General features: G+C 45.9%; 1 protein-coding gene across 1 annotated transcript in view; it reads left to right on the forward strand.

Moving 5' to 3' along the window:
• kcnh8 (potassium voltage-gated channel, subfamily H (eag-related), member 8) overlaps positions 1 to 16368 on the forward strand; it is a 545374-nt gene that overhangs the window by 527185 nt on the left and 1821 nt on the right. The window lies entirely within an intron of this gene.

The raw sequence follows: 16368 nt of genomic DNA on the forward strand, positions 1-16368 counted from the left end.
GATTTCGACTTGGGTCACTGTCTGTGTGGAGTCTGCACATCCTCCCCGTGTGTGCGTGGGTTTCCTCCGGGTGCTCCGGTTTCCTCCCACAGTCCAAAGATGTGCAGGTTGGGTGGATTGGCCATGATAAATTGCCCTTAGTGTCCAAAATTCTATGATTAACCTGGGTCAAAAGTTTGGTACAACATAGTGGGCTGAAGGGCCTGTTCTGTGCTGTATTTCTCTATCTCTATCTCTAAGTCCCTGAGAATCCTGTGTATCTCAGTAAGATTGACCCGCATTCTTCTAACTCATTTTTCCTTATCTGTCAAATTTTGGGAGATTAAGGGGTACTTGTCATGCTCCTCATGTCAACAAATTAATTCCAGTAGGTCCAGAATATTTGAGATGGTTGCTGTTTGTAATCCATGACAAAGTATCAGCAAACTGAAATTACTATTTTGGCTCCGTATGACATGAAAATAAATCCAAAACTTTATTCTTTTGCTAGTTTCAAATAATAATGATAATAATAATAATCTTTATCAGTGTCACAAGTAAGCTTACATTAACACTGCAATGAAGTTACTGTGAAAATCCCCTAGTCGCCTCATTCCGGCACCTATTCGAGTAGACAGAGGGAGACTTCAGAATGTCCAATTCATCTAACAGCACGTCTTTCAGGACTTGTGGGAGGAAACTGGAGCACCCGGAGGAAATCCATGCAGACACATGGAGAGCATGCAGACGCCATACAGATAGTGACCCAAGCCGGGAATCAAACCCGAGTCCCTGGCGCCGTGAAGCAACAGTGCTAACCACTGTGCTGCCGTGCCACCCTTGAACCTTCGGCTGAACCAAAATAATGGCTGCTACAAGTCATATGACCACAGGATTTTCATTTTGTTCTGGGAGCTACCAACAGGAGTTTCAAACATTCTTCTCTCAGGCTGTGGAATCTCACACCTCACTGTAAAGACTTACTGTAATTAACAAAAGCAGAGGAATTTCAGACAAACTGCCCCCCAATCTAAACGACTACAAAAGTGAGATTGAAGCCCCTTAAAGGAGAAGAGATATTAATAGTCATCTTGTCTCTCTCAAGGAAAAACTATGGATACTGGTTTGAAGCACAGAAACTGATTGTTTAGCTGCAATTAACCCATTAATGGGACATGCTACTTGACCCAAGCCTCTGGCCTTTTGGACATTTTTAACATTACACCTTTAGCATACTGCTCAGAAAATCCTACCCTTGAACACCAAGAAGCAGAACTCCACACTGAACAACAAACCCTCTGAGGAAGATTTTCTACAATTGCCTGCAGAACTGACTCAGTCACTGTGTAGCTATTTTATCTCACAGTATCTGCAGCAACAGTAAAGGAAATTCCACAAATTCGGTATTCAGCCAGCTGAACTCGAGTTTCTACTTAAAATAACTCCTCCTTGGACTCTGACTCTGGACTCTGGAAATCACATCAACTAATATGCATGTCTGTCATTCTTGTATTGTTACTATCCATAGTTGTAAAACTCCTTTTTCTATTCCCTACTTACTATGTGTGTGTGTGTGTATTAGAGTGGAAAGTTGCGAACATTCCTACCCCAGATTTTTTAACGTGAAATAAATGAACTTGCTGAGTTAATCATAATTCAAGTTTTCTGTGAGGTATTAGCAAACTGACTGCTGGTCCAACCATCGCCTAATTCAGTTATAATCTCCATCAACCTGTGCCACAAATGGCAGAAGCAGCAGAAGTGCTGCCACAGGAAGATCAGTGCCGATGGACTCAAGTACTCCTCAAAGAAAGACCGACTCAGACAACGCCTCACAAGCAACCTGACAATGCTCAACAGACAGGAACCATTGAATGTCCACAGTGCCTGGTCTGCCTGTAAATCTCCTGTGATCAGCATCTGCAAGCAGTACTCCTAATTTCTCCACCAGGAAACATCAAGACTGGTTTGACATGAATGACTAGGAGATCCAGGAGCTCTGAATCGCAGGTTCAAAGTGTTCTTGAACTGGAACCTCACCAAATTCAAGGGAAAGAAAGCAGGTCTACAGACAAATGAAGACTGTAGTCCAACAAAAAAACTGTAACCTAAAGAACAGATGGTGTGTGGAAAGAGCGCAGGAAATAAGCAACTCATTGACAGCCACAACATACATGGATTCTTTGGTACGGTCAAGACTATTGATGGTGCACGCACCTAAGGACCTACCCCACCGAGATCTAAGAACAGAGTGGAACTGCTCAAGGATAGAGAGACAATCGGCACACATTGAAAGCAACACTTCAAGGGTCTCCTCAACCAAAACCCAGTCCTTGACATGAACACCCTTGACCACATCCCAGCATGCTACCCAACACCACCTCAGCACAATTCAGCCCAACTTGAGGTTAAAAAGGCTATTCGACAGCTAACAACCAACAAGGCCACTGGTGCAGATGGAATCCCGATTGAAATACTAAAATATGACCGAGAAGAACTTTTGGCCTGAATAAATGACCTTAACTAAAAGGAAGAGAGCCTGCCAGGAGATCTCCAAGATGCCATAATTGAATTGTGACCATTTTCAAAAAGGGAGATAAGACCGACTGCAGTAACTATAGAATGGTATCTCTGCTGTCCTCCTCAGGGAAGACCATTGCAAGAGTCCTTCTCAAATGCCTTCTCTCAATGGCTAAAGATCTCTCACCAGTTGCAATGCGGATTCATCCATCAGGAGGCACAAGATGAGTACAACATAATGCAGCGAGCAGCAGCAACCTATATTCATTGCCTTTTTTGACCTCACTCTATCAACTGGGAGGGAATGAGGAGTGTCCTCCTCAAATGTGGCTGCCCACAGAAATTTGGCATCATCCTCCTACTGCTGCATGATGACATGGAAGCCATGAGACTTACTGACAGATCTGCCACACACCCAATACAAGTGCAAACTGGGGTCAAGCAAGACTGTGTCTTTGCAGCAATGCTTTTATCCACCTTCCTCACCGCAAATTCAACCCCATCTCCATGAAGCTCCCCACTGGAGAGGGCCTAATCTACACGAAGAAAGGGAAACTACTCAACCTATGACCTCTCCATTCCTCAGCCAAGATCACCCCAATGTCTATCATTGAACCATAGTATGCTGTTGATGTTTAGGTATGTTCACACTCATAGGCCGAGCTCCAAATGAGGTGGCCTGCCCGTCATAGCTGATCAACCATAACCATAACAAGTGCCTCATACTGGGTAAATTGGCCTGAGAGAGGACACTGATATTAGAGTGCCTATCCTGCCATTGAATTTGCAGGATTTTGTGGGGGCATCGTGGTGTTATTTCTCCAGGGATTTAAGGTGAATCAGCTATGTTGGGGAGGCCACATAGTCTGCATGCCCGACACAAAACTCCCAAAAAAAGCTCCCTACTCCAAGCTTTGTTATGACAAGTGGTTATCAGGAGGGCAGAGGAAATGTGTCAGGGTCATCCTCAAAGCTTAGCAAAATTCAGCACCCCACAAATTTGTGGGAATCTCTTATTCAAAATCACCCAAACTGGAGAAAAAGCATCCGCAAAGGTGACAACCATTTTGAGCATCCCCAGCAGGCCCAGTTGGATGCCAAGTGCATACAGTAGGAAAGCTTCCTCCCCATCTTCTCATCAAACACTACGTGCCCCAACTGTGACAGAATGTAGGTACCAATCACTTCAGGACTCACAATGCCAGAGTGGAAGAAAATCATCCATGGTCCCGAGGGACTGCCTAAGAAGAAGGAGGATCACACAAGCTGAAGGTTTGGGAAAACATACCACAGCATACTTTAAAAATAATTCAAAGCACCTTTTGATCATGGACAATTAGGGAGCGGTAAGCAGTATAATTTACATGCCTGTCTTCTGTCCACAACAACGAGAAGCAGATATGTTGAGGGAATCGACTCATCGCCTTGGATCGCAAATCTAGTCATTGTGTGATTCAAAAATGGTGAATTTAGGCTGTGTGTCAGCCTTAAAGAAGTCAAGAAAAATAACATTTCAGGCAATATCCACTTCCAACAATCCAAGAACAATCATCAGTTCATGATCCCACAGTCTTCACAATGCTTGGCACATGATGTATCTTCAGATACTTTTCGACAAAGTCAATATTTTACAACTTTTGTTAGTCACAAAGGTGTGTGTTGGTACTGCAGATTTCCCCATGAATTAAGTTCAGCATTGAGCACATTCCAAAAGATAATTTCAACAGCCTTGTCAGATGTTGAAGAAACTCTCAACTATTTGATGACGATGTGAAAAAAATGAAATTAAATGAAAATTGCTTATTGTCACAAGTAGGCTTCAAATGAAGTTACTGTGAAAAGCCCTAGTCGCCACATTCCGGCGCCTGTTCAGGGAGGCTGGTACGGGAATTGAACAGTGCTGCTGGCCTGCCTTGGTCTGCTTTAAAAGCCAGCTCTTTAGCCCTCTGCTAAACCAGCCCCAGCTTCCATGTTGACTATGGAAGGGCCACAGCAGTATTCAATCAGCAATTTCCAGCACTGCAACAAACTTTGGCGACTTGCCAAAGGTTGACTTTCAAGCATACAGAGTGACAGCAACTGTAGCAAAGCTGACACACAAAACATGCATTTCTGACCCCATTTAATGTCAAAGAGCTGGGATTGTTCCTCAGTGCTACCAACTTTTTATCATACTCTTTCATAAGCGAGGAAGGATTGAGAAGCCTCTTTAGATGCTACTATGCAAAGATGCACAGCAAATAGCATTTGATATGATAATGGCAAAGACAGTATCGCTGCCAGTCCTCATACATTTCAACCTACACGTGGAAACATATGTCACAACATGTGCATTAGGAAATGCAATTGGAGCTGTAGTCTCACTGTACAGTAAAGAAAGTGAATGACCCTTTGCTTACGCATCACATCCATTGTCAGAAAATGACCACAGATACTCTAATGGAGAGTGGGAAGCACTCGTCTGTGTCAACGCTTGTGAACATTGGGACATGTATCTCTGCAGTAAAAAATTCAATCTTCCCATCACCAAGCACGGACTACACCATTAGCTACGTCAGGATCTGGTCATCAGCCTCTACACATCATATTGTCTTCATCAGTATAACTTTGAGGTTGAGGATCTCAAAGATTCCTAGCCATAGTTCTACTGCAGACAGCGGTAGAAATAGTGAAACATATTTTGACAAGTGACCACATGCAAGGGAACCATGATTACAGGTTGGAAATTGGATTCACATTGGATTCCAACAGGCAATCCATGATCACAAACTTGCATCAACTTTATGTGGACCAAAGCAGATCAAGTGGTTGCTCACTTACCAATTGGATTACAACACCAAGCGAGATGCTTGATAGCGAGTAGACCAGAATATTTCAAGGACAGCGATTATGAGGTTACAATTCCTATTCTGATGAGTGACTGTGATGTCGCCATCTGCTTCAACGAGTTGATCACGCAGAACCACAACCTCAAATTCATAGATCTCAGCGCAATCATTGGAGACAGTCATATCTCAAAGACTCTTTCTAAATAGTCTAAATATCTCTAAAAGAAAACTGACAATCTGAACTCTAAGAAATTACTCAATGTGCATATGTTTGTTGCTTAGGATGGGTTAATTTAAAATAAGCGCTTTCAGTTTAGAAGGGGAAAAGATGTAGCGTTCAGTTGTTCGGCGTTTAATTATGAGAGCCTGTTAACTATTGATGCTCACTATGTTTGATTCATTGAGCTTGAGTGTGGACTCGGAGAAAAGTAAATAAACTGTAGACATTGCTGGAAATTGGAGCTGTAACCATGGAGCAGACTGTACACTGTGAATGAAACCTGTTACATGGAAACTAGTGTCATATCTTCATAGGTCTGAGATATAAAATACACAACAGAGAGAGGGTTACAGACTTAAATGTATTTGTAGGGCAGCTTTCTGGCTCATTCCTTCTTATGCTAAAGTATCACAGCTGCAGAATTCCTTATCGGGCGAAACTGTCAGTGTCTGTACAACTGACGATACAAACATAGCATGACATTAATAATATTAACTTTTCTGGTCAAGACCTTTGAGCAGCTCATGATGCTGCCAGATCTTTCCAGCATTTTATGTTTTTATTTCAGATTTCCAGCAGCCACAGTATTTTGCTCTTGTATGGCATGACATTAATCACTGAATATATACGCATAACAAGAGCGGTACAATGTGAAATGCATGTGGCCGCTCTCGTGATCACTATTACTTTAATTCTCGGTTAAATCCAACAAAGGTCACATTCCATCTTGAATGTTTGCGTAGCGGGGCTCACTGATGCACTTGGGAATTTGATATTTGGGTCTGCACATGCAGTGTAATTATGCATAGATGCTTCAAAGAAGATTAGGGAAATGAAATTTTCTTAAATGAAAGCAAAATATTGCAAATACTAGAGATCTGAAATAAAGACAGAAAGTCCTGGAAGAACTCAGCAGTCTGGCAGCATCTGTGGAGAGAGAAACAGAGTTAACATTTCAAAGCCAATATAATTCTTCTTCAGAATGTGTTCCAAAGAAAAGTCCTATTGAACTTGAGACGTTAATTCTGTTTCTTGCTCCACAGATGCTGCCAGACGGGTTGAGTTTTTCCAGCATTTTCTGCTTTTATTGAAAATCTCTGAAACTTTGGGAAGAATGATGGCAAACTGAGTTAGTCCTGAAAATCTAGCTATTAGGTTACCTGTCAGTCATAAAGCTTGAAATTTCAGGGTTGCTTCGACATAACAAAGAACAAAGAACAAAGAAAAGTACAGCACAGGAACAGGGCCTTCGGCCCTCCAAGCCTGCGCCGACCATGCTGCCCGTCTAAACTAAAATGTTCTGCACTTCCGGGGTCCGTATCCCTCTATTCCCATCCTATTCATGTATTGTCAAAATGCCCCTTAAATGTCTCTATCGTCCCTGCTTCCACCACCTCCTCCGGCAGAACAAACCCAGTTATTCAACCACTCCTCATAGCTAATGCCCTCCATACCAGGCAACATCCTAGTAAATCTCTTCTGCCCCTCGCCTCCACATCCTTCTGGTAGTGTGGCGACCAGAATTGAACACTATACTCCAAGTGTGGCCTAACTAAGGTTCTATACAGCTGCAACATGACTTGCCAATTTTTATACTCAATGCCCCGGCCAATGAAGGCAAGCATGCCGTGTGCCTTCTTTACTACCTTTTTCCTCTGTGTTGCCCCTTTCAATGACCTGTGCACCTAGCTCTCTCTGACTGTCAATACTCTTGAGGGTTCTTCCATTCACTGTATATTCCCTACCTGCATTAGACCTTCCAAAATGCATTACCCAGGGGCTGGTTTAGCACACTGGGCTAAATCACTGGCCTTTAAAGCCGATCAAGGCAGGCCAGCATCACTGTTCAATTCCCGTACCAGCCTCCCCGAATAGGCGCCGGAATGTGGTGACTAGGGACTTTTCACAGTAACTTAATTGAAGCCTACTCGTGACAATAAGCGATTTTCATTTCATTTCATTTTGCCGGATTAAACTCCACCTGCCATCTCTCCGCCCAAGTCTCCAAACGATCTAAATCCTCTGACAGTCAGCATCGCTATCCGCTATTCCACCAACCTTTGTGTCATCTGCAAACTTACTAATCAGACGTGTTACATTTTCCTCCAAATCATTTACATATACTACGAACAGCAAAGGTCCCAGCACTGATCCCTGCAGAACACCACTAGTCACAGCCCTCCAATCAGAAAAGCACCCTTCCATTGCTACTCTCTGCCTTCTATGACCTAACCAGTTCTGTATCCATCTTGTCAGCTAACCCCTGATCCCATGTGACTTCACCTTTTGTACCAGTCTGCCATGAAGTCCATATAGACAACATCCACTGCCCTACCTGTATCAATCATCTTTGTGACATCCTCGAAAAACTCTATCATGTTAGTGAGACACGACCTCTCCTTCACAAAACCATGCTGCCTCTCTCTAATACGTCCATTTGCTTCCAAACGGGAGTAGATTCTGTCTCGAAGAAGTCTCTCCAGTAATTTCCTTACCACTGACGTAAAGCTCACTGGCCTGTAGTTCCCTGGATTATCCTTGCTACCCTTCTTAAACAAAGGAACAACATTGGCTATTCTCCAGTCCTCCGGGACATATAACAGAAGCATGGCCAAGCAAAACCTTTACAGGAAGCCACTAATCTGTGACTTATTCAAAAACAAGACACCAGAGTAAAAACAAAATGAGCTCTTTCACTACACGACTTAGACTCCAAGCAAATGTGCTAGCCTTCATATTGTTAGAAATTGGCTAGAATTTTCGCTGTTATATTTCAAATTAGTAGATGTTGCCCTTTTGGTTATCTAAGAGCTGTTGTATACTGCACTCATAAGAACAGTAACTTGCATGGTGATTTCTGTTTCACATGCTAACAGCAAAACAAAAATGTGAAGAGTGATGGCTGTGTAGTTTACATTGTTATATAAGTCGGCAACATTATCTGAAGCAGAAGTTGCTCCACAGGGCTCCTTGCTACAGCTGTACACTTAACAGATGGAAATCAAAGGGCATATTTCCAAAGTATTTGCAAAGCTGCATGACCAATTCAAGTAATTTGTCTTTTACATGTCTTTTTATAATTTTTCATCTGCCACTATTTTGTAATTGCTTTTCTGCGAAGATATAAAGGATTTAAAATATTGATGTCGAAGGTGCTGGAAATGGGTTCATGTGTTTCAATTGGTTCAGTACATTGCAGGCAAAAATCAAAAAAGAACAAAAATACCAATCTTCTTAGCTTTCCACTATAAGAATCCCTTGAGAACTTGATTCTACTTTTGCTTACACAGACATTTCAAATTGTTTGAAGGATATGAGGTCAGGAAGTTACATCTTGTGCTGGGCTGTTCTGTTTTATGCCTCAGTGATAGTCAGAGTTGATACACTCCAGGTTAAATGTCTGGACAGGAGTTTTGGTCAGTGCTTTAAAATGTCAGCTCTCATGCTTCCAGAAGCTTGTCTGTAGTTTAGTTTCTCCTTCTTGGTCGCCATGTCCAGTCTAACTAATCACACACAGTGAATAGTCAACAGACACGCATAATCCCACAAGTCCCGAAAGACGTGCTTGTCAGGTGATTTGGAAATTCTGAATTCTCCCTCAGTGTACCCAAACAGGTGCTGTAGTGCAACTTCATTGCAGTGTTAATGTAAGCCTACTTGTGACACTAATAAAGATTACTAAAAAAAAAGATGGTTAAACAGGGCTTAAGAAACAGACATCTGGCTCGATGGGATGGGCACCAGAGTGGCAAGATTTTTATTTTCATACCAAACCATGCCACACATAGTAACTGGGGTAGACCTCACTGCGATGTTAATGGGTCACAGGCTTCATACACGGATGAGTTTGATTATACCAGACATCGGGGCAAAGAGATGCAAGGGCGTTGCTCAGTTCGACGTCGTCCTCTTCGACACTTCGCAATTGACGATGCAGTGTTCATTTGTAACTTCAATGACGATTCTCGCTGGCTCTCTGGGATTGTTTTCCGTCGAACGGGACCAGTCTCGTACCACGTTCGGGTCCGATGGCAACTAATGAGATGGCACCTGGATCACCTTCGCTCGAGGACATTGTTCCCTCAGGAAGTGCCTCAAAAGAAGCCTGTCCTAGGTCTTCTGGCTCTATTGCAGAACCAGCCTGCTGTGACATTTTCAGTCTCTCTCGTTGCCGATATGTCCGACATTGTGTCTTCTACCTCCGAGATGGAGGCACAGACCTCTTGAGAGCTCAGATGCTGACTCCGTAGTTCAGCCGCCTCCAGACAATCATCCGCCACGACATTCCAGCCGCAGACGATATTTGCTAGCATGGTATACGCTGACTGATCCAGCACATCAGCTCCACGAAGACTTGCCGGAGCTGAAGAGACTCCGACATCCTCCGCCTGCCCACCTTCTCTGCCTCATCACTCGTCAAAGGGGGTCTTCGGACTTTTGGGGAGAAGAATGTAATATCCCACATGGGACCTATGGGGTGGGAATACTTGTCTTCCCCATGCTCCTCGTGGAGTACAAGCTCACCTGCTAGGGGTGGGGGGAGGGGGGTATCTGGTCATTCACTGTATAAAAGATTGTCAAGTAAGGCACCGACCAGAGGAGAACCCAGTCAGGATCTATCAGGTAGCGTTCATATCCTTCTTGTAAATAAACTCGGTGTCGTCTCCCCACATACTTATTAAAATTTGTATGTGCCGTGTTAAAGGGTTGCGAAAATAGATGAGGCAGTTTAATATAGCATGCATACTGCTAGGATTAAGTAACAGATATGGGCAGAAGGAAGAAATTCTCAATGTTCAGTGTCGGCTGGGTTATATTTTGAGTATAGGATCCCCACGCCTCAGCATAAATCTTGGGGACGAACCCGCCTCCTCTTGGCAAGCTCGCCTTACTTAATTTTTCAGTAGCTGGCCCTTTAATAAATGTGACACGGGACCTCTGTCCATCTAAAACCTTGGGCGGAATTCTCCGCTGGTGGCCAAAATCGTGGAGGCCGTCGTGAACCTCGGGGCACGCTCCCTGCACCTAATTCATCCCACCCAGGGGACTAGGAGCGGGCCCCCATCGTTCCCGGCCGCGACCTCGGCCACTGGAAATGACGCCTGAATGGCGCTTCGCGGATGACATCAGCGCGTAGACGACGCGAACCCGCGGTCCCGTCTTTCTCCACCACGCCCGGCAAGACGTGGCGGCTTGATCTTGCCAGGCGGCGGAGGGGAAAGTGTGCGTCCGTTTTGGACGCAGGCCCGACGATCAGTGGGCACCGATCGCGGGCCTGTCCCCTCCGGAGCACAGTCACGGTGCTCCCATCCCAATCGGGCCCCTGGATGCCCCAAACGGGCATCCGGCGCCCGTTTCACGAATGCAGCAACCGGGTGTGGTTGCTGCCGTGGTGAAACGGGCGTGAAGGGCCGGCCGCTCGGCCCATCAGGCTCGGAGAATCGCCGTTCGCCGTGAAAAACGGCGAGCGCCGATTTTTCCGAGGGGGGTGGGAGAGAATTGCGGGGGCGTCAGCGGGGGCGTAAAAAATGTCGGGAGGCCCTCCCACAATTCTCCCACGCCACGTGGGGAGTGGAGAATTCCGCCCCTTATGCGCTGTGGCCAAGGAGATGTCAAGTCCCCTCCACCTGAGTCCGTAGCTGGACACAGAGCCTGGTACCCATCATCTTCAGCATGTAGAGACTGGTCAGTTCCAGGCTGAGGAGTCCAGCTGAGCTCATAGCTCCAACATGTTCATTGCTCCCTCGATGGAACAGTAAACTGTCACAATGGAATTTGAAGTAAATGCCATGATGGCTTTGGCTTTGTTGCTCTGTTTATCTAGTTCTAAATATGGCAGTCAATATGGTCACCTTCCTTAATCCTAATTATGTTTGCTCTAGAGTCGCCAGGTATCTTTCGACACCGCCACAAGTTTTAAACCGGAATACTGACCAAAGAACCAATGCACCAGTTAGTTAGTTCAATGTCAATACTATTTATTTACACACACAGTAATATCTACTCATGCACAAATACCATAAACTAAACTATCTCTAACGCTAACGCCTATATTTAACTTGGGGTGCCCACTCAGTCAGAGGAACAATGGCCATTGTTCGGATCTGAGGCTGTTGGGTGCGAAGGTGTAACAGGAGAATAGCTATCGTCTGATGGCGAGCGTTGACCTTGGACTTACTTTCTTCTGGTGCAGCTGGTGGACGGGTCTCGCCGCTTCGATAGCCGAGTGCAAGAGAGCGATTCTCTCTCGGGGGCTTCTTCTTATACCCAAAGGGGGCTTCACGCGCTTTTGGGCGGGCCTTGACCTTAGCCCCAATTAATTGCACCGCATCTTGATCATCGGTATTGATCTCGACCAATAAAGGGGTGGGTGCCCTGATGGCTGGACATGTCTTTGGTGGGCGTTGGCCTTGCTTTGTGTGTGTCTTTCTGGCGCCGGGATGTCTGCTATAGTATCGGTTACTTGAATGTTATTCCTTTGTTCCCGGAGATGGGCCATCAATATGCTAATTGACCTACAGTTTCAGTCTTGTCTGGGAGTTGCCTTCTCAATACGCATCCAGGCTCTGTGCCTGCCTGCTTACTTAGCACTGTCCATGTTTCCCTATAGTCTTTGCAAACATCCATTTTGTACTCTGGAAGTGGCCATCCCAGATGGCTACAGCTTCTTCAGATAAAAGGGTCTTAGAGGGTATCTGCAATGCCCGCATATCTACCCTCCTTTCTTATTACTGGGTGGGCGAGGGCAGCACGGTGGCACAGTGGGTTAGCCCTGCTGCCTCACAGCGCCGAGGTCCCAGGCTCGACCCCGGCTCTGGGTCACTGTCCGTGTGGAGTTTGCACATTCCCCCCCGTGTTTGCGTGGGTTTCGCCCCCACAACCCAAAGATGTGCAGGCTAGGTGGATTGGCCATGCTAAATTGCCCCTTAATTGGAAAAAATTAATTGGGTACTCTAAATTTATTTTTTTTAAATTACTGGGTGGGCTGAACAGGGGCCTAAGATAGTGGTGTGGGAATCACAGGACAGTAATCCACTGGCCTCTCCAGATGATGCCACTGTTTCTCTCTACCCCACCATTCCACCAGTGTCCTTGCTTTTACCTGTGAGTGTGACAGCCCAGATTCTGGAGTCCATGGTGAGGTGATACAGTCTGAGGGGGGAGCTCTCATGTCCCACAGCATTGTAAGGGTGAAAGCAGCATTCAACTTAAGTTGCACTTTGGAGAAGTACTAAATTATGAAACAAAACAAACAGATAGTCATTAAGGGCAAGCACGAAAGTGAATTGTTTAACGTTTGTAAGTGCTATCTCATGTTTACGTTGTGTTTGATGTAGTAAACATTAATGATGGTAATTGGGTAATAGTGAATTGTAATCTTCAGAGGAAAGGGGTTGAAAGGATTGAGTGCAGATGATGGACTGCCTGGTGGTTTGTAAGTCATGGAAAGTACATTATATTCCAACAATGCTTCAGAGTTCAAAGATGGAGCATGTCTCTCAAATGTGTTCTTAAACTAGACAACAATGGGTAGTCCTTCCAGATGCAAATTCTCGACCTAAAAGTTTCTGATTCCCGATCTGGTGCTGCTCCTCTTTTTCCTATGCCTCCACTTCCTCCTCTTTGCCTTCTTCCCTCTTCTGCTGTGCAAATCTGCTGATGGTAATGGCTGGCCTTTGACAATTGCCAGATTGTGGAGCATGGAACAAATCACCATGTGGATGCACGTATTCTCAGTTTAGATTCACTGAGAATATATAACATGTGGCAGTCTAGAAGGCTTCAGGAGCATAAAAATTAAATATCCCTGTAACCTGGATTGCCACAACGAGGCCATGGCTATCCTGCAACATCCGACTCTTCACTCGATAAGGTTTCGGATCTCTGTGGTGACTTCGCTGGTAAAGTTCAGCCTTTTCATGAACTGCTCTTCGGACATGTGCAAGTCAGAGTACTGGGGTGGGATTCGCACCTCGCCCCCGCCAAATCCCCGGCGCGGAGAATTGGGCGGGATTCACGTTGCCCCCCCCCCGGCAATTCTCCGACCTGGCGGGGGATCGGAGAATCCCACTCAAGGTGTTCCCCAACGTGACCCCCATGGCCAAACACTAATTTTCTGCTGGTGATTCCTATAAGCTGTCCAACATGGTAGACCAGCAGCAATCACTCTTTTTAGATGAGGTCCTGAGAAAATAAAAAGAGCAAAGATAAATTATAAAAGAAAACTAACTAATTATGAAAGAAAAGGATTTTTAAAAAGGATAGTAGAAGCTTCTCTAAGTATATATAAGGTAATAGAGTAGCTATAGTGAAGGTTGGTCCCTTGGAGGGTGAGACTGGGGAGTTAATAATGGGGAACACAGAAATGGGCCAGACAATAAATTAATGGGCTGGATCCTCCGTTTTGGAGACCATGTCCCCACGCCAGCATGAAAACGATGGTCTTTCACGCCAGAAAACTGGCATTAAAAGGCCACCGATTCACCGTTTTGCTGGGGTCTAGCAGGGAGGCAGGGTAGAGCTCACAGCTCTAGCTGTCGATACGGCCCTCAGCACTTCCAGTTCTGAGGCCGCACATGCACACGGCGGCGGCATGCAGCGGCCGCGCCGTGCTCCATGGCAGACTCCGCCATATCCAACGGCCTCTCGTCATTCATTGGCCTGCCCAGCAAGTGCTTACTTCAGCGCTGATTAGTACTCCTTTTGAAAAATGTGAACCTGGCAGAAGAGGAGCCGAGGAGGGGAGTCGCAATCTTTGCTCACAAGCAGAGAGCCCGGGCGTGCTGGGCTTGCCACCCCAGTGCTCGGCGGGGGGGTGGAGGCCCCTCTGCAGGGGTGGGCCACCATGGGAGAGGGTGGGGGGGCAGGTGCTGGGGGGGGGCAACTGAGGGGGGCAATCGCTTGCGGCACCAACATGCCAACCCCTGGATTCCAACCACATTCCGGGGGCAACCCTTGTCCCTGCCTATCTGCCCCACCATTCACCCATAACCCCCACCAACTGCTGAGGACTCTAGCTGCACGGCTGTAGGTTATCGCTAATAGAAAATTGGCAATCGTGGTTAAGTAAGCACTTGACACATGCCAAGTGGATTCCCGTGGGTAGGCAGGCCATGTAGCATGTGGGAGCCATTGCTCAGCATTCCAATCAAAACTTGATGCTTGAACACTGCGGGAGGCAACACCACACGCACAACACCAAACACTCGAACACCCAGGGGATGGGACACAGCTCCGGGGACTTGTCCACGGCTGGAGGGTGGGTGGGTGCCACAGGGAGTGGGGGTTGCCTGTAGAGATGGGGAAAGGGTCTAGAGGTCAGCCCGCATTGCCGAAGAAAGTGACAGAGGCATCAGAATGGATGTACGAAAGGTGTTTAATGTGCTGTACATAAAAATACCACATTCCTGACGGAGCCGCCTTCACAACTTCCCCACCCCCTACTCAACCCCCTCCACACCACCCCCCCCCCCCCCCACCACCCCCCCCCCCCTCCCCACCTCCCACCCCTTTCTCCCTACTCCGGTGCCTTCATGAACATGCTTGGCCCTCCTCGCTCTACCACTACATCTATGTATTTCCTCAGGACGCACATCTGAGGTGGAGGCTGCCAGCTGCTTACCGCGTCCTGTGGCCTTTGATGCACCTGGCGGGTATCCTCTGAGGTTCTGGAGCCGGAGGGCTCACTTGTCGGCGGCACATGTACAGCCATGGGAAGATTCCAGCATGTAGACTCAGTCCACTGGATCAGTTTGTAATCAGCTGCTTGAAAATAGGATACCCCTCAAAAAATTTGAGAGTCATAGAGTCATAGATGTTTACAGCATGGAACCAGGTTCTTCGGCCCAGCTTGTCCATGCCGCCCAGTTTCTCTTACTAAGCTAGTCCCACTTGCCCGTATTTGGCCCATATCCCTCTGTACCCAGTAAGAAGTCTTACAACACCAGGTTAAAGTCCAACATGTTTGTTTCAAACACTAGCTTTCGGAGCACTGCTCCTTCCTCAGGTTCCTCTGTACCCAGACTGCCCATGTAACTATCTAACTGCTTTTTAAAGGAAAAAATTGTACCCGCCTCTACATTGCCTCTGGCAGCTCGTTCCAGATGTTCACCACCCTCTGTGTGAAAAAAATTCCCCTCTGGTCTCTTTTGAAGAGAAAATATGTATGAAAGAAAGGAAAAGATAATTAATGTTAAATATGCTGGGACTGGCTTTCAGGCTGCAAGGCCATTTTGTGTGAGGTGACATGTTGCAATCCATACTTTGGGATGTCCGGTGGTCATGAAAGGTGCCATATAATTACAAACTTCTCTATTTTTCAGTTAGATCATAGCTGATCTGTACTTCAACACCATTCACTTGCATTTGATTTGAACTCCTTGGTACCCTTACCTAAACAAACCTGTCAAGATAATCTATTGAGGAACGCTACACCAGCACTATCAGAACCAGAGATTTCAGCTGCCTTTCCTGTTTTCAGAATTTATATGGCTTTCTCAGTCATTGCTCTGAGAGCGAGAATGGGTTAAAGTTAGTGCATGATTTACCAAAGTAGTACTTTGTTGCAGGACACAAAGATGCCACATAGCATATAGATACAATGCAGATAGATGACAGGCGAGTACATGTTTTACAGTACCCTTTATGTACAGAACCGTAATTAACCACAAGGGTATATGTACTCCCAGCATTCCCAGAATGCACAGAAAAGGTGGTCAAATTTATTAAAAAGAGCACAGACAATAGTTGCATTTGCATGTTTGAACACAGGAAAGGTACTGTCAGCGTGTTCATGTGAGTAAATTATTACCTATATTTCTC

The sequence above is a fragment of the Scyliorhinus canicula genome, chromosome 5, assembly GCF_902713615.1.
Source record: "Scyliorhinus canicula chromosome 5, sScyCan1.1, whole genome shotgun sequence".
Taxonomy (NCBI): domain Eukaryota; kingdom Metazoa; phylum Chordata; class Chondrichthyes; order Carcharhiniformes; family Scyliorhinidae; genus Scyliorhinus; species Scyliorhinus canicula.